We start from the raw sequence: 22,408 nt of genomic DNA, 5'->3' as shown, positions 1-22,408 counted from the left end.
TTATTTCTCTGGTAATAAAGTGTGTTACTAGGCAAATGGATCTCTAAAGACTAATTCCTTTTTATGGCAAGAAACCTTGTCAGCTTTAAAAAAACAAAACAAAATAAAAATAGTAAGTTTTTGGGAGCAGGCATTTTGATCATTTTCCTGTTAAAGTGTTTATGTCTATCCTCTGACACTAGAGCTCCCAAAATACCTAAATTTTGGCACAGAGCATGGATTGCGTTTTGTTCTCTAAACTAGTGAGAACAAAAAAGGAAGAATATGTCTAAACATTTAGTTGTAATCATCTGTATAATATCCTTCGTTGATTTTTCCAAACAAAAGGTCATCTCCTCTTGATCTTTGTGTAGAACTCCTGTTGAGCTCAACAGACATGCCACAGATGGAATGAGGGTAGAACTTGGCTATTTACAAAAATATTTGTTAAATGACATCTACGGTAGCAGTCAAAAGACTTTGAAGTACTTAACAGTATAAACAATTGTGCTAGAAATATTGTGTTACTTTTGCTGCTGCAGAGAGTGCTGTACAGTGTGCAAAAGCATGCTTTCAGCCTGGTAAAACATTTGTAACAGGAACTTAAGCTGTTCAACATTAGCTTGCTAAAGAGTCATCACAATCTACCAAAACTCTCCTATTCAAGCCAGGACTGTGCAGAGTGCCATAAAAGGGAAGGAATATAATTTCATTTGCTGGCTCATACTGCTGAAATGCTAAAATGAGAGAGTAACAGAAATTGTTTCTGCCAGATCTGACAGAAGGAGCGTGAAACAATAGATACAAAACATGTAAATTAATGTAGCATTTTCTTTAGCTGGAATGATAATGCTATTATCATGACACCTTTTGAACTTCCACATTAAAAAAATATGGTATTCTCTCTTTATTCCTTTTGGTTTAAAATACTTGGGTTACTTCGAAGTACCTTTATGTTCTGTACATGAAAATGAAATTACATTATAATTTACTACAGGCTTTTTTTCACTTTAAGATTACAATTTAATTCTGAAATTAGTGTCAGTTTTCCTCATCGACAAGAATTATGCTTACTAGCAATATACTATTGTGTAAGTTCCTTTAGTCTTACTATACATTAAATGCCATGTCTTTTATAGTAAATTAACTTACACTTACTCTGCTGTTGTTAAAAGGCAATAAAACACTGTTAAAATGATTCAACAAAATCAGTACACAGATTATTGTTGTATTGTAAATTGTAGTTAAGATCTATTAGCAAACATCTTGTTTCTTGAAAATGCTGTATATAGAAATAGTTGTTACATACTTTTCAGAGTGCAGTTGACAGTTTTGCAACAAAATTCTTTGTAAAATTTGGTTGCTTTGGATCACATAAAAATAAGGTCCCTGTGAAGCCAGGGAAACACTACAATAAAATGCAAGAGCTTTTAAACAGAATATAACATTTACTTATTTTATTGTTAACATAGCAGCATGAATACTTTTACTTCAATATTAGAAGTGACTAATAACTGGCTGGGTACAATGTCATATCATGAAGTATTTTGTTAATTTATAAATGTGGCTATTAAACTATTTGTCACTTACACTCTAATTACAGTGTAAAAGTCTATTTAATCCCTAAAGTACACAGCAGCATCTTATTTTACTTGTACAAATAAAAAGTCAGAATATTTGACCAGACATGTTTGTATTTAGTTTTTTAAATTTTGTATTTACTGTAATGGGGAATGGGCAGGAGAAGGAAATGTTGAACTTTACATTTCAATACAGGTGTGAAATCCAAAGTATAGCTGTTTAGTCAGTGTGGGCGATATTGTGCCCTGGGCTGCATGGATCTGTGTGTGTGTGAGAGAGAGAGAGAATAGAGAATCTTTTTCTTCCTATTCCTTCCCTGCAACATCAGGACACATTTACTTCTGAGTCCTCAGGAGATCACCAGGATGAGTGCAGCTCAGCTTCCATGATGGTTGATGCATAATGATTCTCAGGGGTTGTCGTCTGCCCTTTGGGGAGGAGGCCAGGTGTCCAGACAATGCCACACAGGTGTTAGGCAACTGAACGCTAATCCTGTTGAAAGAGGAAATAAGGTACATGCAATATTGTGTCATTTCTACTCCCCTTGGACCGCCCTTGCTCTGAGCCCATCCTGCCTTCTATTAAATATGAAGGTGGCAGTACGCTCTTTCCTGCCTCCTCCACCTTGCCCCTGTACATCTATTGGTTAAAGGCCTATTCTTAACTGGAAGAGCAGTAGAGGGAGGAAGCTGTCCCTTAACATGGGGCCAGATCACCCTTCTTGTCATAAAATTCTTGTGAGGGACCTGGAGAAGGAGTCTTCTTGAAGAGCCACATGTGGAGGTCCTGCCACATCATCCATGATAGGAGAGGGAGGGCAGGACTTGCCACCCTGTGACCTGTTGTGTCCTCAGGGAGCTGCACAGATTCCAGGGCATTTATTGAAGTCCAGGGCCATCTGTATGCAGAGGCAATGTACTCCCACACTGGGTCAGACCCCAAGAATTTTCCATGTTCATCCCCTCTTCCTTAGCTATGGCAGAAAAACTACATTAATGCCATGCTACCAGAGATACCATGGCTGACCCTAGAACTTCCTGGAGGGGGCCTGAAGGTGCAGGCTGTATTTCTGAGGGTACTTTCAGAACGGTAACTCATAATGTCAAAGAGGTACCTAACAAGACTGTAGCATGTTAATTCAGATCATTTACTTCTAAATATGTATGTTGTCACCCATTTTTGGCCTAGTATTTTGGCTAAGGAATAACTTTAAAAAAATCTCTGGCATTTGGGGCACAAAAGTACCTTTATTTATCCAATGCCAGAGTGAGACTCTAAATGAAATTAAGTTATTAGAGCATGAAGAAAATCCCCAAATTATCTGATATGATTCATCATACTCTGGCATGTTTTAGCCTCTGGAAAAATTGCATAGTATTCTATCCAGGGAACACATGGAGTTGTGTGTGTATTGTCCTATAGACCAACAGAAGACTTTTGTTTTCAGCATTGACGGCTTATTAGTATTATTGCTCAAGTAAGTGTTCATCTTATTTTAGTTTTTAAAAAGTCATTATAAGAACATAATTGCATTTATTTTTATTTGCTATAATTAACAGGAGGATATTCCTGGCATGCAAAATAGGTATTTAACTTCTTTTGGGCAGGGGGAAATTTGAATAAAATATGACAACAGAAAATATTTTTATCTAATATCATGCATTTGTTGCTAGGCTAAAAGTTGTTGATTGAAATGAACTTTCTACCCATCAGATATCGAAGGCCTGATACTTGGAATCCCTTATTCATTTATTTCTTGGAGAATATTAAAACTTATTTTTTTTAAAAATAAGTCTCCAGGATTTGGCTCATTGTAACCATTTTAGGTGCTTAAATGCTAGAGTCATGAATTTGGTAGCTTGATATTTGTTATAGTTTTGTAATATTCTTTCCCTTATTTAGTAGCCATATGAAAGCTGTTCAGCAGTTGTAGAGTATATTGTTTATACTGGGGCTTTGGCTTAAATGTACCGGATGACTGAAGAAGGCTGTAAATTTTAAATTGTTAGATTAGTGGACATGAACATAAAAAGAGAAACAAGCATGAGATACTTTTCTCTTTTTCTTGCTGATGATATTTCCTTTTTAGAAGGGCCTATGAAGCTATCTCTAATTAACATAACCTAGTGAAGCTTTTGTGATAGATTTGGTATATGTCTGAAAAGAATGTTATTTACGCCAACCTAAGTCAGTACTTGGGAGCAACCCAGAGACTATGTTAAGAATTAATCTATCCGCTACTTATTAGGATAAGTGAAGATGTGTATGTATGAAGTTTACCAAAGAATATATTCTCTAGTAACTAATGCTGGTGAAGAGTCTACCAAGCTCTTTGTTACCTAAACTAGTTCTGCTATGTTGTAGCCAAAATTCTCTTTAAGAGTTTCTTATGAAATTGCAGTTGCAAAAACTAGGCTAAATGTGTGCAGCTCAGAATTACATATTGTGGTGCAAGAGGTGGTCTACACATCCATATTTGTCCACTTCTGTTAGAGAATTTAAGTTGCAATAAAGACAAATATGCAGCCAAATATGGGAAATGCATCAGCTTGAGGAAACGTTTTCTGTAGCCCATAAAAGTTCCGTAATGCTGTAACCAAACTTTAATTGCTAGCCTGGAATATCCATTTGGCAGAAAAAGCCATAGTATGCTTGCAGCGGCATGCACCAGGCAAGTCATTAAGAATTAGAGCTGTCCAAAAAACTTCCAACCATTAAAAAATGTGAAAGGGGGTGGGGATGAAAAACGTTAGTGGATTTTTTTGTTGCAATTTTCCACTCCCTCCTCCATTTGCACTCTGAACTAACTCTAGTGGAAATATATACATATGTGAAACATTGTTTGACCATTTATTATCATTTCACCAATAAGTAATTTCAGTTATTTTCTCTGTGGTAATGGCAGGAGTCCTTCAGTGTCCACATAGATGATAGTTATTCTGGACCAGTTTGTTTTCATGATTGTCCTGCTTATTGTGGGGCCATACTAGGTGGTTTTGGCACAACTCACATAACTGGCTACTCTGTATTTGGAATGAGATTGGCACTGGGGGAACCCTTGTCATGGATGAACCATTATCCCCTGCAGTGTTGGCTTGAGAGGCATGTTTTTACCTCTTTTGATGGTCTGCCGTTGGAGGCTGAAGAACCTTGGGCAATTCCAGGTGGCTGTAAGGAAGAGTATAGGTCAGTCTTCAGACCACTCTATTCATGGTTTAGTAGGACTGAATAATTAACTTTTGTACTCCATTGTTGATACAGTGGCCCTAAATGCTGTCTCCGCCAACTTCTGCCTTAGCGATCACAGTAGTTCATCGATGAACTGTGATGGATGAAACATGAGGAAAGACATTAAGGGTAGTAGAAATTTTGGGATTAATCTGATTAATGCTAATGAAAGGGATTAAGGAAATAAAAAGATAAGGATATGAAATTAATGATGTCTCTAAAATCTTTGAGATACTGACATTTTTTACAATCTATTTTTAGCAGGAAAAATAAAAGATGTAATGAAGACCTTCTAAAATAAGCTAATCATATTAAAGAGATATGGAGGGAATACTTGGGAAACTCGGACATATCAGAAACATATCAGGAGGGCTGGAAAATGTGCATTTCAGTCTGTTAAGGAAATTTGCCAGTGAACCTGCTGAATCATTAACAGTAACTTCTGAAATTTTATGCAGAACTGGGCAGGTGCTTGGCTGCAGAAAAGCAAATATAGTACCAATATTCAACTGTAAACAAAAAAGAAAAAAGAAAAAGAAAGAAAAAAGGAAAAAATGATCCTTATCTCTAGTAAATTTAATTTTAGTCCCTAGTAAAATAATGGAACAAATATTAAGACAAGGAAAAATACTAAAGTATTAGGGGAAAATGGACCCATAAGCAATAAGCAATGAGTGTTTTATAATGAACAATTATATTTGCATTCTTTTCAGGTATCTGATATTATCTCAGGAAATCCTACTTGCAAAATACATGTAATTTGCTATGGCTATGAAAACTTGCATATAGATTAAAAAGGGAATGATGGACCATAAATCATGGCTAATTATCAGTGGATATTCAGTGTGGTTCCACAGTAGTGTGGGCTAGATCCAACCTTGTTTGACATATTTATTCATGCTCTGGAAGTGGAGGCTTGATGAAATTATCAGACGATATTAACTGGGTAGATACTGCAAACACTAATGAATACTTGTGTGTGGGGCCAGGAAGATTTGCAACATGGAGAGGGTAGCAAATTAAGATTCAACTTGAAAAACATAAACTAATATATCTAAGGGTAGATGATCAGACACAGATAGTCCATGGCAAAGAGAAACCTACTGTGATGGGGGTGTATAAACACCACACTGTTTAACCGTGGGTTAACAGAGCCTGAGTCCATTAGGTGGCACCTGGAGGGTTGTTAGGCATAATCAATGAAGAAGAAAAGAGAAGCCTGGGAGATTTGAAGCCTGGAGCTTGAACTAGAGGGTACTGAGCCAGAAGGACATCTGGGTGGCCAGGGGCAGTTAAGCCTGGGCTAGGAGGCAGTAAAGCCCAAGAGCCTGAAATAGTAAAGCCTAAGAGGTGTTTGGAACTGAAGCTTGAGAGACTTTCAAGGAGAAAAAGAATCACTCTGCAGTCACTTTTTGGGGAAGTAGGGTAGTAGGAAAGACTTTTGGAACGAAGGCCTGCAGGGTGAGGAGGAAGCCAGAGGAGGGAAGATACAGAATTGGAGCAAGTTCCTGTGGCTGACCCTGGGACAGGGATAGGAATCGGATCTGTGGAGAGAAGCTCTGGGAAGTGTTGGTTGTTACAAAGAGACCAGGAAGGGGCGAGGAGAAAGACCTGAGGAAAGGCTAATGGCAGGAGTCCAAGCTGGTAGCAGCAAAGTTTCTAACAGAGCAGACTTTGGCTACTCATCTCAGGATCCGTGAATTGGAATCAAGTGTAGACGGTGGGCATGGGTTTCCCTACCTTCCACTGGAAAGGTGGAATGATGCCCCCTGATGTAAGGGGAGAAGGGCAATTCAGAGCCTGGAGAGAAGGGTATAAAGATCATCATAAAGGTCAAGTCAGAGGCAAAAGACGTGGCACAAAGTCTTAGAATTGTTTGTTGGATTCTTGTCTGTTGGACTTTATTGCTTGAGAAGGGGTGGACTTCAACATGACCCAGACAGAGGGCCGAGTCGGGAGAAGAGGCAGACCACCGCAGAAGTGGAGCAACAGTCAATAGGGGCTATAGTGAGAAAACAGTTGCTGTAACACTCCTGGCCATTAGGGGGCCTTGCCAATGATGAGTCAACATTTCTACATTGGTTTGGAAAGCAGCAATTCTGAACCAGATCTAGAGCTGATAGTAATCAGCAAGTTAGATATTTATTTGCAGTGCAATAGATCAGCCAAAAAGGCCAACATGGTTTTTGGCTGCATTCTCAGGGTATGTGGCAGTAAGCAGGTGAAAGTTTCTCCTCTGTACTTATAGTGGAAGGGTAGCTGGAATATTGAGTTCTAGGCACCACAGAACCAGAAATATATTAACAAATTGGAGGGAGATCAGAGAAGAGCCAGAAAAAAAAAAAAGATAATGGTTAGCAGGACCGAGGAAAGTTCACAGGAGTTAATATTTAACTTGGCTAAGCGATGACTAAAGGGGAACATGAAAGCTATCTAAAAGTATATGAAAGATTTGAACATCAAAGATGGAGAAGATTTATGTAAATTGTTGAACGGGGGAAAACTAGCAGCACAAGGGTGAAACTAAAAAAAGGAACTTTTAGACTGAATACCTGGAAATATTTCCTGAGTAAGATGTACTGAAATGTAGAGTAATCTCCTCAAGGAAGTCATGAAAAGCCCATCATTTGGCACATCTAAGACAAGACTGAACAAAGCAATTGAAAGTGTACTCTAGGAAACAATTGTTCTTGGCATCAGGATGGATTACATTGCTTAATATATTTTTGGATAGCATCTTTAATATCTATCATTCTAGGCTTCTCAATTCAGCAGTATGTAATTGCACTGTCAGAGCGGTGTAAAGGAGCTTTGATGTAAAGGAGAGTGAGACCACTAAATGGTCGAAAAGCTCTTTCTTGAGAAGTCTAGCAGCAGCAGAGCTGTTGTAATAACTAAACATTATTCCTTAGGAAATAATAAATATGCATTTGTTTGACAATCCATTTGTTTAAAGTCCTTGGGATTTCAGAGAAATTAAAAGAAATAAATCATGATTTCTCAGAAAGTATTAGAATTTCTAGGATTCATGGTGCACTCATAAATGATTACCCTCAATGTTCCAATGACACAGAGAGAGATAATTTTAGAGAAATGTCAGACAATATTGCAGTTTGAAAAGGGTATCCCGATGGGAGCTAGCTGTTGTGATGGGTCAGATACTGTCGTTTTGATACTAATAAATACCTAAGAGACAGATTGCTTAGTATACTTATCAGTCTCTCTCATGGCAACTTAATATTAACAGAACCCTTGAACCTTTACTACTGCAATAGCAAATAATAAATACAAAATAGAAAAATTCAGTGGCTTGGAATTCACAAGCCAATTTAGTTAGAATATCAGACCAAACACATTATCTTGATTTCACCTTCTACTTACCTTCTCCAGTATTAAGAAGAAATAGATGTCTCAAAAAAGGCTGGTTGCCTCTTTTAAACACTACACTTGCAATGGCATTTGTTCAAGGAATAAAGTAGTCGAGTATAAACAGATTAGAAGTATTAGCTGTTAAGAATGGTTTCAGTCAGTTCCTGCAAAGCTCCCTCTAGCTCAGAATCCATGTGCTGAAAAACAACAGTAGTCATTATTTAAATTGTACATAAAATATACCCAAGCCCTTTGACTCCAAATGATATATCACTTGAGCTAAAAGAAAATCTCCAATAAGTATCAGTGGCAGTAAGCAATTTACCTTCTAAAATACAAATCACAAGAGGGCAGTGGTATTTACAATAATTGACCTTAAAGTATGATTTCCATCTAAAGATCTCAGAGCTCTTTACAAATATTCACAAGTTACACATTCCTCTCATTTCAACAAATCACATCCTTGACCATATGGGTTTCATAAGATTCAAATCCCACAACTGAGTCCCAGTCTGTAATAAATTAGGTGCAGATAGCCATGGTATAACTGATGACTATGATGTCTATATAAGTATTCTGCACATGGAATTATGAGAGTGTGGACATTGCAAAAATTACTTAATTACTTGCCCCAAATTAGTGTTAAAAATTCTGTTGGTTTTTTTTTAAATAAAATCACTGGTTCCGGCTATCAGTTCACTTACCAAGCAAGGAAAACTTTGTTCCTAATTTTGGGTCTGCTTGACATGAGATGGAGCAGGAAGACAAAAGCTGTTGTCTTGAAACATTGAGATGAAAATGATTGAGAAGGGATGCTTTATCTCTCGACTGGAGAGAAAAGAGATTATCCATATGTTTCCCATATTTCCTGTCATTCAGATAATAGTTTCCAAATTAAATCAAGGAGTCTCTTTTTTTTTTTTAACAAAAAACAAACCAAACAAGCCTCCCTAACTGATTGTTGTTAATTATTGGTGCGTAAGTGGAGAGAGACAGAATACATATAGACTGTTATTTAAAAAGCAGGGATCAGCAATTGGACCAGCATACAGCACTCAGTTTGGTTTTTTAAAAGAAAATACTAAGAACATTGATCTATCTATTAAGAACAGAAAAAAAATGAACAGTCCAGGCTCAGTTTCATGCTGGTGATGATAGGCTGCTTTTTTTTTCTCTCAAGGGAAGAGAATTAGGAAAAAAACAAGTTACAAAGAATATTTCCTTAGCTCTGACCATATATTTCATTCCGAATCAAGTTACATTATTAACTCTGAAGCCGTGCAGCACTACTTTTTTTTTACTGTTTAAAGAAAAAAAAACACTGAAAATTCAACATATTAACTTGTAATTTGAACACATAATTGTTCTTCCCTTTTTTTTTTTTACTATCGTGAATAATCTCTCTCTGTTCCATGCTTGTGCATGCTCACTCTCTCTCACATGCCCTCCCCTACACATACACACGCTGAATATTAAACTTCTATATAACCTATATTGGGTTACACCCTCTTCTTTGTCTAAGCTAAGAAGTAGTGTGGTGTTAATCTGCACTTTCCAAAAGATATCAGTTAATTTCTTAAGTGAAAAGATATAGAACTGGTTTCTGTATTTTGCCCTCAACCTGGCCAGCAACATTTTTTCTTGTATTTAAGTCCAGAAATATCTTCTTTATTCAAAGAAGAATTTCTTTTATCATTTAGATAATGGGTCCTATATTTCAGAGAGAAGTTAATTTGCTTCTTTTTATATTCTGTGGATTAGACTGTCCCTTTACAGCACTGCCCTGGTGGGTCCAAGGCTGGTAGAATTCTTTTGGGGGAATTTGGGCAATGGTGACCCATGTAACATGTTCTCCTCACACCTAGGACCAGGCTTACTGACAAGGGTAAAGGGAGATAGGGTCATCCATCATCTCTCTCCTTCCTAACTGCTTTGTTGACATAAGCCTGGATCAATCCTCACTCCTTGAGCCAAAGTACTGGAACTCTGTCTGGCCTCTGTGTGGGGATGCACAAGGTCAAAGGATTTTTGTGCCATTGTTCCCCAACTTGCATGCCTGTGTAAGGCCAGACTCAGAATGTCTTTGAGTCTATTTTTAAGTAAGGATTCCCATCCTGCTGCAAAATCCAGACCCTAAGGATTGGTCATAAGCGCAACATTATCAAAATGGCCTTTCATGGGAGCCTGCATGATATTTTTCTATGAGGTGCTTAGGTACTAGCATGCGGCACTCTTCTTTACTGAGGTGGGTTGAGCAGTATATTGTTGCCTGTGATATATGTAGGCAGCAGGGGGTGCCAGAGAGATTCCTCTGCCTCAAGCACATGCAAAAACAGGTGCTAGATGTGTAGTCATGTTGCTTAATGCGCTATTGGAAAGTGCTCAAATACTACGGCGATGAGCGGTACAAAAATGTATAGAAAATAGTATAGAAAAGCACCAAATGGGCATCATGTGGGACTGATTTTCCTCTTCCACCACTGGAAATTGGGCTTCTCCAGTTTTCACCAAAATCAATAGGGTTCTGCACAGTGATGCCTGCAATGGTGTGAAATTTTGATCAGAAGTGGTATCCAAAAGTTATCGCATAACAGACAAAGTTAGTTGCCACTGAGTCATGTGTGGGGCTTTGGTTCCCTTCTCCAGTTAAAGTCCTGATCCTGCAAGCTGCTTGAAGCATCCTGAGGATGCTCACTGCCTGCCAATTCCTATTGAATTCATCAGGCAGTGGGGATGCTAAACGCTTCAGAGGACTTAGCCTTAAATTCAAATATTCGAGAAACTCCCAGCTGTGCTCCCTCCACATTCTCCCAGGTGTGCTGGACGTGAGGAAACTTAACTATGTTTCCTTAATTTCTACTTTTTCCATTGTTATAACATATTCTGAAGATGTTTTAAGGGACAATATATCCTTAACCATGACCCTATCTTAAACACTTTTGTCTGGTAATTTGTACACTACTGTGGGCATGTTGTTCATGCATGGCTGCTGGTTATACTCATAAATTATGTTCCTTACAGCAAACAATTTAACAAGGCCATGTCATTGCTTTTAGTACCATGACAACAGAGCATCAGGAAATGGAAAGAGGCTCCAGGGTTGAGAAATTTGTGGTAGTAGAAATGTTAATTTTAAAATATTTTTGGTATGCCAAAGCCCTTCACTGCTAACACTGTCCAACGATAAATGATATATTATTATATAACAGTTTATAAGCATTAAGACTTACGGCACTAGAATTTGATTTGTTTTTCAAGGAAGATATTAGCATGAATATCCCGAAGTCAACTTTCAATGAGATAATCTGCCATATAGACATCATTCTGTGGTACAACAATCCTAGCAGACAAGTAATTTTTTGAAATACGTGAGTGATAACAAATAGGTAGGTTGGAAAATGCTATGACACGCAGACAATGAGTTCGTGTTACATGAGTAGTGATGTAAATTAGCAGCCAGGTAAGGAAGAGAAATCACAGCAATTTTTTTGTTGCTCACAGAAACTGAATACACAATACTTAAAGACCATGAAATTACAGTTAGGGATTATGTCAAGCAAATAAATGTTTAAAGAATTGAAGCTTTTGATTTGTTTTGTGCATTTCATAATGATGGAATATTGAAAGAGTAAAATTTTTTGCTGTCATTTAGGAGGCACACAATAGAATTAGGGATGTTGGGGGTGACAGACAAACTGTATCGCAGGTATGTGGAGCTTCCTAGCCCTCTCTGGCCAAGTAACCTTCGGAGATGGATTCAGAAGGTATCACCTATTTGGCTTTCATCAGAGCCAACTTGTGATGATAGTTGCTACTGCTGATTTGCGAGGCAACAAAAATAATAATAATAAAAAAAGAGATGTGGGAGAATATAAGCCACTTAAACAATGAAGAAAAATGAAAGCATATAATGTGACCTTGTTTTGATGCTGTTGACCTTTTTCTGTTTAATTTGGACTTTTGAACTGGTACTTCTTGAACTGGCTTAAATCTTATTGTCTTCAGCATACTCTGTGTTTCCCTACAGAATTTTTCAGTTTTATTTCTAGTTACTGCTTGGGATGTGCCATGCTCTGTTTTAGGTTCTATTTTGTTCAGAATTAAATTTTTTTTTCAGAGTTTTCAGTATCATGTATGTGCACATAATATCCAGTTATACAATTCATACTGTACAAACTCTATAAGGAAGATTATTCTTATGCATTATATTTGTGTGACTCAATCACATTTTCTTAACAAAAGCAATAATGAGTTACTCCCCAGATATAAGATAGATAATAAACATGATCTTTGCAACCTTTGGTAGTTCTTTCTGTATTCCAGATATTGCTTATGATCTTGGAGTCGTCCTGGTCCAGGCTAGGGCTCCTAGATGCTACGGTGATACTGCCAGGTATCAACTACAGTGTTTAGGGTCAGACCCATGACTTCTGTAGGGGGAATCCTTGCTAAGATAAATAAAGTTAATCAAGCCCCCACCTAAAAACTTTCTCCTTAGCTTTAGGTACTTGCAATTTAAATCTTTTGGTCATCTTGCCAGGTGTTGCCTGGGAATATAAAACCACTGTTATCTTTTATGTGGGAAAACATAATTACCATATATTTACATTAAAAAAATAGCAAAACCCCAGCAATGTGTTGGGCTATAACCAGTCCCACACTCCTAATTATTAATTGCCCAACTACTGAGGCCCAGAATTCTTATTCAGAAGACAACCCCATGTACCTGAAACTTCATTCATGAATTCAGTGGTGGTCAAGTAGGCATCATGGGGTGGTTGCTCTCTGGTAGTTGTCAGCGAATCTTGTACCACTATGTCCTGCTCTGACTTGCGGCTTCCCATTCTGTTCTCAGAAAGTCAGCTGCACCAGCAACTGGGTCCAGTCCCACAAAGTCTTCTCTGCTGCAGCCAGTCCAGTCACACAAGGTCAACTATGCACAGGGATCAGAATCTCTGGATAGGAAATGCAGAGCAACTCAGGACCCAGGGTTGAGCCCTGCAGGTCTCATAGTTGAATATGGGTTCCTTTCTTAGCCAGTCCACTAACTATCAGCTCAGGGTGACCAGTGAAGGGTATGTATTAAACAATGCATGTACCCTTTCATAAATACATTCACATTACCAAATTATTATTATTCATAAAATCAGAACATAAAATCCAGATTATGCAACACAACACAGTATATGCAATGGTAGGTAAGCAAAATTGTATTTTATAAAAATAATACCTGCCAAGAGCTTGACTTTCTTATATGGGGGGTGGGGGGAGGCAGACCTGGCCTTCTGACCCTGGGATTTACAAAAAAGATTAACATCCACTGAAATCTAATCTTTGAGGTTTGACCAAGTGGTTTATAGACTGAACATCTCAGTCTCTTTAGATCCATGAGATGGAACAAACCTGAGGGTATCAATATAATATGTGATATCAGTTTGCTTTTGTACATCTCACTAACTGTTGAGTTCACAAATATCTGCTTTACATGTTGTTGTGTTCATATAAAAAGATCATGCTCACATGACTGTTAAAGCATAGTCACATGACTTTTAAAAAACACCCTATCGGTTTCTCCCTTACTCCCTTTCCCTCACAGTATTAATTATTAATGATATTTGCATGAAAAAAGGATTGTTCTTGGTCAGGAGTTGCTTTTGCTGATTTTTGTTTTGTTTTTCATTTGGTTTTGGTTTTGCCTTCTGAAATCATGCTCCTATATTTGTGATACAATATCTCCACAGCAACAGGTCACAAACAGAGCACCATGACTTCAAGAGAGGAACATGTAGAAATCACTGATGGGCTGCCAAGCAACAAAGATTTTGTTTCAGCACGAACATAAGGCCAAATGTGAAGCTCTTGATTGGGATTTAGTCAGTCGTTTCTCAGGTGAATTTCCACTGAAGACATTGTAAGTCTGCTTGGGTAAGAAATGCTATGCCCACAGTACCAAATCCTGACTTCTGCTAAATGAATTAAATCACATAAAACCTGGCTAAATGTGATCTGTGGAAAAAGAAAAATCAGGTGCAGAACACTCCTGAAAAATATTCAGTAAGGCCTACTCAGTGCCTCATTGTTCTCTCCCCATCTGTGCTTGGAGGTGAAAATTACTCCACAATAGTACAGGATAGCTATTAATTACATTCTTCTTAAGAAATGAATGTAACGTATCTAAATAGGTGCATGCATGTATACATTGAGGAAGGGGGGTGAGAGAGCACTGTTTGTTTTTAAATAAGGATCTTCAGGATCCAGTCAGAAGACGTGACTTAAACAGATTCCTGATCTAAAAGAAATTTTGTCCCTTACAATAACTGCATTAAATAGATAGGGTTGTGTTTCATTAAAAGACAGTAGCATGAGACATGGCTTGAGGCATGGGCAGAACAGACAGGAATACTTTGTCACATCTTGTTAAAACAGAGATGCATGATTAGATTGGATTAGTGTGTCAGAATATAAAAGTTCTTCACCTTTCTGGGGCTGCAGTTTGTGGGACAGATGGCATTTCTCTCCGCTCTCTTCCTCTCCCTCCTCCCACCAGCCCATCCCCTCTATTTCTCCTTGCAGTTATCTCATGGGCTATAATTTGCGCACCACTACATTGTCTTTTCATTTTTTAGCTGACAATCTAGTATCAAAGAGCTTTAAAATCTTTGGATCTAGGATATGTCTACACTCACAGTTGTACTGGTTTAACTAAATTGGTTTAGAAACTGAATTAAATTCAGGCGTTGCGGAGTGCCATTTAAAGTGTGGGTGTGTGTGGTTGGGGGATCATAGATTTGCTCTATACAGTACACCACCCCCACCAGTCTGATCCTCTTCTTCTGCTCTCAGGTGATCCCTCCCCGCATCAACAGTCTGATGACTCTGTGCCCCGCCCCCCCCCCATGCACACACAGGTGACAGTGCAGGTGAGGGGGGTTAGTAGTAGCTCAAGGCCTCTTTGCCTTTTACCTTCCCATGAGGCTCTACACCCACCTCGTCCCAGGAGCCTCCCTCAGCCCTTGAGGTAGAGGAAGCCTTCCTGTGATCATTGACACACAAGCCCCTGCCTTTTCCCTCATGAGTCACTACCCCTACCCTACCCCCTCCCAGGAGCCTGAGCCATTGAGGAGGGCCCCCTACTATCTCTTGCCTGGAACTCCTGCCTCCTCCTTACTCCTCCCTGCTGGCAAACCTTGGGTCCGTCTGTCCTGCTTCTGACCCCTGGCACTGAGAGGAGCAGGAGGTTCAGCCACCGTGGTTTTGGCACGTTGAGGGCCTGTCACACAAGTGGAAGCTGGGTGCTGTGCCAGCCATGTGACCTACGTGCTGTAGTTAGAAGATTGCTGCATGGCTGCTGGTGTCACTGGCATGCTTGCTGTTTATGGTGTCTGGTTGCAATGTGCCGGGGGGGGGTGTGTTTTTTCCACCCCCTTTGTAAATGTGAACATTGCAACTGGCAACACACAAGGCCTTTAAAAAAAGCTGGGTAGGCTGGTCAAAAAGTGGCAAGGTGGCAACTCTCAGTGCTTAAAAGTGGTTAGGCCATGACACAGGTGGCCCCCCTACTCCATGGCCTATGAAACTGGTACAGCCCCCTTGTCTGGATGCTCTTACGTTGATTTGAATGTCTCACATTGATTTAGCTTAAAACACTCAAACCAATGTAAGAGTGTCCACACAAGGAGGTTGTACCAGTTTAACTAAATCAGTTTCTATGCTGGTATAATTGTACTGCTAAAGATACTGTGACATACCAGGGTAGAATCCAGACCAGTGGGGGATTGTGTCACCTCTGCCTTGGAACCTGGGGTGCCTTGCTGTTATAGCCCCCAAACTGGACTGCTCACAAACAGCCACCAGCATACAGGTCACTCCAAGATGTGTTTGTGTAACTGCAGCCTGCTAGTCACACCCTGGCTCTCACCAGTCTGGGTTACCCCAGCACACTCCCAGTCCCAGAATTTCCCCCAGAAATGTATGTTTTTTACTGCCCAGACCTCTCCTAGACAGTCCAAATATATTAAGTTCATTATTCCTTTAGGGGAATAATATACACTAAGCTATTATCTCAAATACAGTTGCCAAGACACTTTAACTTAAACACACTGGATTAGATAAAATCTCTCTTTGCAGTTAATGAACTTGTTTTACTGTTTTAAATGAATTCAGGTAATGAGACATAAACGTCCAAAATAGTTACAAGAAAAATAAAGATAAAACACTTACTAGTGTCTAACTCAGAGGTTCTCAACCCGTGGCCCAATCTGCTCATAGCTGCGGCCTATATGACATCCTCAGGGACATACAGGTAGTGTGTATATATATTGTGTGGATGTAGCCACATAACTCATAGAGAGCTGCAATGGTAAATAGGTTGAGAACCGCTGGCCTAACTGCACAAAGTATATTAGATTCAAGCAAAATTTCTTACTGCATGCTTCTAGCAGATTACTGACCAAACACTTTGAGTCAGGACCCCTCTGCCAGAGTCCAGCAGCTATTTCCTTTGTCTTTTCAGGTGGAGAGACTGCAATGGGCAGGGAGACAGACAGGGGTGCATCAGTGTCTTTGACCCTCCTTTTTATAGTTTAAACATTTCCAATTGAGAACCAAAAGACAAAGAATCTATGTGGAAGGATGTTCCCTGCTAATTTTTTTTTTCAATCTCTTTGAGCTTCCTTTGTTTTCCCTTTCTGCTTGATGACTCTATTTACTGCTTAAGTGCAAATTAAGGCAAGAACATATTCCTTTGTTTAAGACTGATTTGTTTGCCAACTTCTGCTGGGTGCAGTTATGGGGTTTGGAACATGTATTAATAGCATCATACAGGGGAATCTTGCAACTCCATTTATACTATTTCTATGCATATTTTATCAGGGTAATACTGATTAGCAAATTATAAGTTGTCAAATGATACAAGGCATACCCTGTACAAAGATTATTACAGCAGTGTGTGAAATGAATACAGGGGTGTATTCCATCACAGTTTCACTGATATAATCCCTCATGTGGGTAGTGTTATTCCAGAATAAGAATGTCCACAGGGAAGGTTACACTGGTATAACTATAGTGGTATAATTTTAGAGGTAGCTGTACCAGGAAATTTCCCTGTGTAGACAAGCCGTTTAATTAAATCACAGGGCCGTGTGTGTAGTCAAGGCCCAAATCCTGCAGACTTTCCCCTGCACATAATCTTTTCTCATGTCTGAAATGTTGTTGAAGTTCGTGGCACTATTTTCATTAGTAAGTTTTACTCTTGTGATAAGATTTGCAGGGTCAGCCTCTTTGTTTTCTTGTTAAGTAAGTAGTAGTCGATAACCCAATTTGTGTTCTGGAATTGCTGTTTTTATTACTTTATTTTATGGATACCCTTCTAGGATATAGTCTCATGAGAGTTGCAGTATTTAACAAGCACTTCTAGAAACTCTGTTGATTCAATGCTGGGTTTTGGTATGAACTGTATATGGAGAAAATACCAGGGATTAAAGGGCTCTTTAATTTCCAGCCTGAGATTCTTGTTGTGCCTCTCTTTGTTAGATTAAAGTCAGATAAATTTGTGCCTTATTTCTAATTTGAATTTTTAACAGTGAGGGTGATTAACCATTTGAACAAGCTCCGAAAGGAAGTGGTGGATTCTCAAGTTCTTGAAGTCTGCAGATCTAGACTCCTGTAGATGCAATTCTGAAAAGACATGCTTTGGCCAAACACAAGTTATTGGAATAGATAGAGGAGTAAATGGATTAAATTCTATGGCCTGTTATATGCAGTAGGACAGACTACTTGAACTAGATGGTCCCTTCTGGCTTTAAATCTGTTAATCTATGTGAACATCTACTTCCTGGATCTGCTTTTCTTAAACTCCTACTTTTCAGAAAATTACCAACAAGACAAGCCATACCCTGGAAGATAATTTATACAGAAGGGAAAATCTAGAAGGGCTGACTTTTCAGTGGTTCCACACTGCTTGAATTTTACACTTGAATTAGAGCTGGGTGAAAAAAAATTTGCGCAAAACTTTTTCTCCCCACAAAAATGTGGATTTGGATTGACTGAAACAATTCGTGAATTTGGGTTGAATTAAAATTGGTTTGGTCAAAAAAAAATAATAAAAAACCCAGAAAGAAAAACATGCTGTGATTTTCTTCAATTTGTAACTCCTCTCTGTTTCTGAATTTTGCTGCAGTATTATTTTTTTAAAAGATTAAATATAAAACAATCTTTTGTTTTGGTATAAACAAAACATTTTGTTCAAACTGAAACAAAATATTGTTTACTTTATCAGTTTGCCAAAAAAAGAGGGGGGAAATTGTTTTTGGTTGACAAATTGAATTTTATCAATTCGGCCACTGAATTGAAAAATAAGTTATTAACACAGCTCTATTTGTAGACAAAATCCGTGCTGAAAAACGATGCATACTGTAAGTTATGTTAGTGCATGCTCCTTGAAAACCATGGGAATACCTGTGTGAGGAGTGGCTTTGAACCTCTGTGCTGGCATACCTTACTTATCAAGGCAATGTGTAGTAGCTTAATCTCAGGGGAAAGATAAGAGTGTACTGAACCAGACAGTAGTGATGGGTAGGGGGAAGGAAATCTCAAACTTGGTGGCCTACTTATCTTTCAATGATTGTAAGGTAAAAGATTAGACATGAACATGTCATCTTTGGAACTGTCCTTTGAGATAAGAGCAGCATGCTGAGATGATGCTGACATACCTCAGCTGTCCATACCCCCTTTGCAAGCAACTCCAGGTATCTAAGATTTTTTGTCATTGCAGATCAGTCCAGTTTGCCTCTTCAGCAGTTCAGCCTGATTATACAGCTTTCTAGGATTTGCCTACCCCAGCAGGCTGCATATATTTTCACCTTAATAGGGCTCTTCATTAGTGGTATAGAGTGCTATAAAAGGAGAGCTTAATTCAGAAAAAGAAAGAACCCCCCATATTTAATTATAGAGTCAAACCCTAAACTCATAGTATGACTCTCTTCCAAAGTCTGTACTATAGGGCAGATCCTCAGCTTGTATAAATCGGCCTAATTACACCAGCTATGGAGCTGGCTAAATAATTCTGAATAGTGCTGCCTTTCATTAACTCCTTTTATACCAGGCCTGTTAGAATACCCAGAGATTATCCTCTTTGAATCTGATCCTGACCACTGAAGACTTTCATTGACATCTGCAAGCTTTGGATCAGGCCCTTAAAAGCAAATCCAATATACCTAGTGGAATGGTAGGTACAGAGGGTCAAATTTTCTGCTGATATAACTCCATTGAAGTCAGTGGAGTTATGCTAGCAAAAAAATTGGCCAAGAGCATCTATCTAACTATGTCACTGTTCACAAAAGCACAGTGACAGAAATAAGAAGCATGGCCAAAGATACTTTAACAATTAAATTAATCAAGCTTTTAGTGACATAAATATAAAACAATACATGGTATATTGTATTTTTCATCCAAGTCAACACCCTTTTCTCGTTCAAATACATCCTAACAATCCCCTTTTGAAAAGCACATGAAAAATAGTTTAAGTAATAATAATAATTTAAAATAAAACAAAACCCATCTGCCCCTCCCCCACCATCTACATTATTTCCTCTTAGGACTTTTCATTGTGGTCTGTCTTTTAGACTGCAAGCTTTTGGGACAGCCTTTACCTTTGTGCTTTGTACTGTTTTTAGCCCATTCACAAAATCAATAATAACAAGGGATATCTAAGTGTTTCACTTAAATGATTATGTCTCACAACTTAAATAGGAAATATTTAACATCATCCTTTGTAAACAGCAGTAAACGGAGGCAGAGAGAAGTTTTTTGACTTGCCTGAGGACACAAAGTGTGGCAGAGCAAGGAGCAAAAGCCACGGCTGCTGACTCAGATCCAAGCTCTGACCATTAAACCACATTACCACTCAAGCATCTTTTTATCAAGCTTCTTTAAAAGGTCCTAACATATAGCTTTAATAATAATTTTTGTTTGGCTTTGTAACTGGATGGATGCCAGTTTGTAAAACATCATCTGATTTTCAACAGTGAAATAGAAAAACTGTGTAATACTAGATGCCAACAATCTAATACTTTGAACCTCCCACCTCCTGAAGAAACCATTGTCTTGGACACCTAATCCTTTTGGAATTTACAGTTAAACCCCTCTACCTGTGAAATAAGAGCAAACATTTATAATAAATACATTGTGTGAAGAAGCCTATTTATTTCTACTGTACATTACTACATATAATTTCTTGATAAGAGGCACCTGAAGTAAGGCATTCCAGGCACTCAAAATATTCGGTGAAAGCTTCAAACCACCTGCAAGGGTTAAAATAAAGCTTATTTTCTTAAAGTAAATGGGCCCTCATGGAGTTCTGTTGAAGGTGATTTGTCCCCGATTTCTCTTCTCCTGTTCTCCTTTGGAGACTCCCCTTTGGAAACTTTCCCTTGGATATCCCCAAATACCCACCCAGGCTGTTTCCACGACTTGGTGGGATTTGCACAAATCATAATTAGTTAGTAACAATGTGGATATGCTTCCTGACCCCTTCCCTATGTGCAACCCCCAAGGCACTGCTTCTATGAGCACCAGAGAAAGAGGGAAATGATGCGGCAGAAGTGGCATGTCTTATAGCCCATGTTTTTGGCCCTATATCTTGGATCTCAGTTTTGCTGGTTACGAAGGACTAAATCCGGTATCTTATATGAATGACTAAATGAGTAACTCTGTGGAAGTTACTAATTGCACTAGTGTAACTGAGGAGCATTTGCCATATTCACAGTGAAGAAGTCCTGCAGGCTTTTCTTACCCTTTTCAGTTACTGGAATGTTTTATGCAATGCTATATCAGTCTGGAACTTTGTACATACTCTTTGCTGTAGCCAATACTGCAGAGTCCTGTGGCTAAATAGGTGGATGAACTGACTTCTTCTAATTACAGAGACTGCATTTAGTGAGTCCTTGTAGCAACATGATTCTTTATTGCAGCTAAACCCAATTTTTTAAAAAAAGAACAGATTTCAATCAACACATTCTGCCAGGAGATCAGGTTTTGGTACGTGGGCACGTGTCTGCATGGCAGGAAAAATTTGAACTATATTATGGATTTTCATTCTGAATATTCTTTTTATTATGGTATCTTATACCCTCGATGGTCAAGCAGGGAGCTCATGTGCATGAACCTTCATATAACAAACCAGAATTCTGATATGGGAGGGCTAGGGAGAGAGACACACAGAAATCTGAAGAAAGAACAGGTCCTTATATTGCTACTAGAGAAATAAAAATAAAGCACCTTTGTGACCTGGCATGCTTGAAGGAGGACAGCTAGGCATCTGTTTCCTTCTCTGTAATAGCCCTGCCTCCCCTTCTAGTTTATCGCTTAGGTATTTACACTCTGCTCACCTCTATGGTATCTGTGGATGGGGTGAAGGAACTTCAGCTGGTGTCCTATTTGCCTGACGCAGGTGATGGCTCTGTTTTGGAGTTACGTTCCGAGTGCACAGCCCCTTATATTCAGCTGTGGAGACCAAGCATGTGCCAGGTCTTCCTGTCATTGTGTTCAAGAGCTTGTAGGCAGAGGCTATGGTTTAGCAGCCACATAGTTGTTATGTAGTTGGCTATGATGATGATTGATGTATTTGTATGATAGCAATTAAGGAGTCCCAGCCAAAGGCTCCATTGTACTAGGCACTGTACAAACCCTAGAGACAGTCCCATCATGAGCCAGTGTAATTAGGAAAGATTAGCAAAGTGAGTGAGTTTTATTATCCCTATTTTATGGGACAACAAGGAACAGAGAGATTTGACCTACCCTAGGTCACATTGGAAGTTTGTGGCAGAGGCAGGAATTGAACTAGATGCCTCAGTCTCAGTCTAGCACCTTAACCACAAGACCATCCTTCTGTGTTTGTGGGAAGTGTTTTCTACCTCAGGTTATAGAATCATAGGGTTGGAAGGGACCTCAGGGGGTCATCTAGCCCAATCCCTTGCTCAAAGTAGGACCAATCCCCAGATTTTTACCCCAGTTCCCCAAATGGCCCCCTCAAGGATTGAACTCACAATCCTGGGTGTAGTAGGCCAATGCTCAAACCACTGAGCTATCCCTCCCCCATAAGCATATGTGTAGTGCTGAGCATCTTCAGAGCTATGTTAGGATGCAAAGATCCAGCCACCATTACACTCTACTGCAGAATGCAAGAGGATCAGAATTTGGCAGCTGTGTTGCCATCTGCAAACCAATCACCCTCACTTTCACCTTACCCTACAAG

At 38.9% G+C, this 22,408-nt stretch overlaps 1 long non-coding RNA gene across 1 annotated transcript; it reads right to left on the bottom strand.

Annotated features, from left to right (window-relative positions):
- Positions 1-1,465: 1,465 nt before the first annotated feature.
- On the bottom strand, positions 1,466-21,703 carry LOC115657993. Its single transcript, XR_004002105.1, has 5 exons — positions 21,543-21,703; positions 12,884-13,090; positions 8,170-8,354; positions 4,675-4,882; positions 1,466-2,052 (listed from the first exon to the last, which is right to left on the bottom strand). It is a non-coding gene; the product is annotated as an uncharacterized LOC115657993 (long non-coding RNA).
- Between the last annotated feature and the right edge of the window lie 705 nt (positions 21,704-22,408).

This window comes from Gopherus evgoodei, chromosome 9 (assembly GCF_007399415.2).
Source record: "Gopherus evgoodei ecotype Sinaloan lineage chromosome 9, rGopEvg1_v1.p, whole genome shotgun sequence".
NCBI classification, from domain to species: domain Eukaryota; kingdom Metazoa; phylum Chordata; order Testudines; family Testudinidae; genus Gopherus; species Gopherus evgoodei.
The sequence above is the reverse complement of the archived record's forward strand: the minus strand, read 5'-3'. Positions and strand labels throughout refer to the sequence as shown.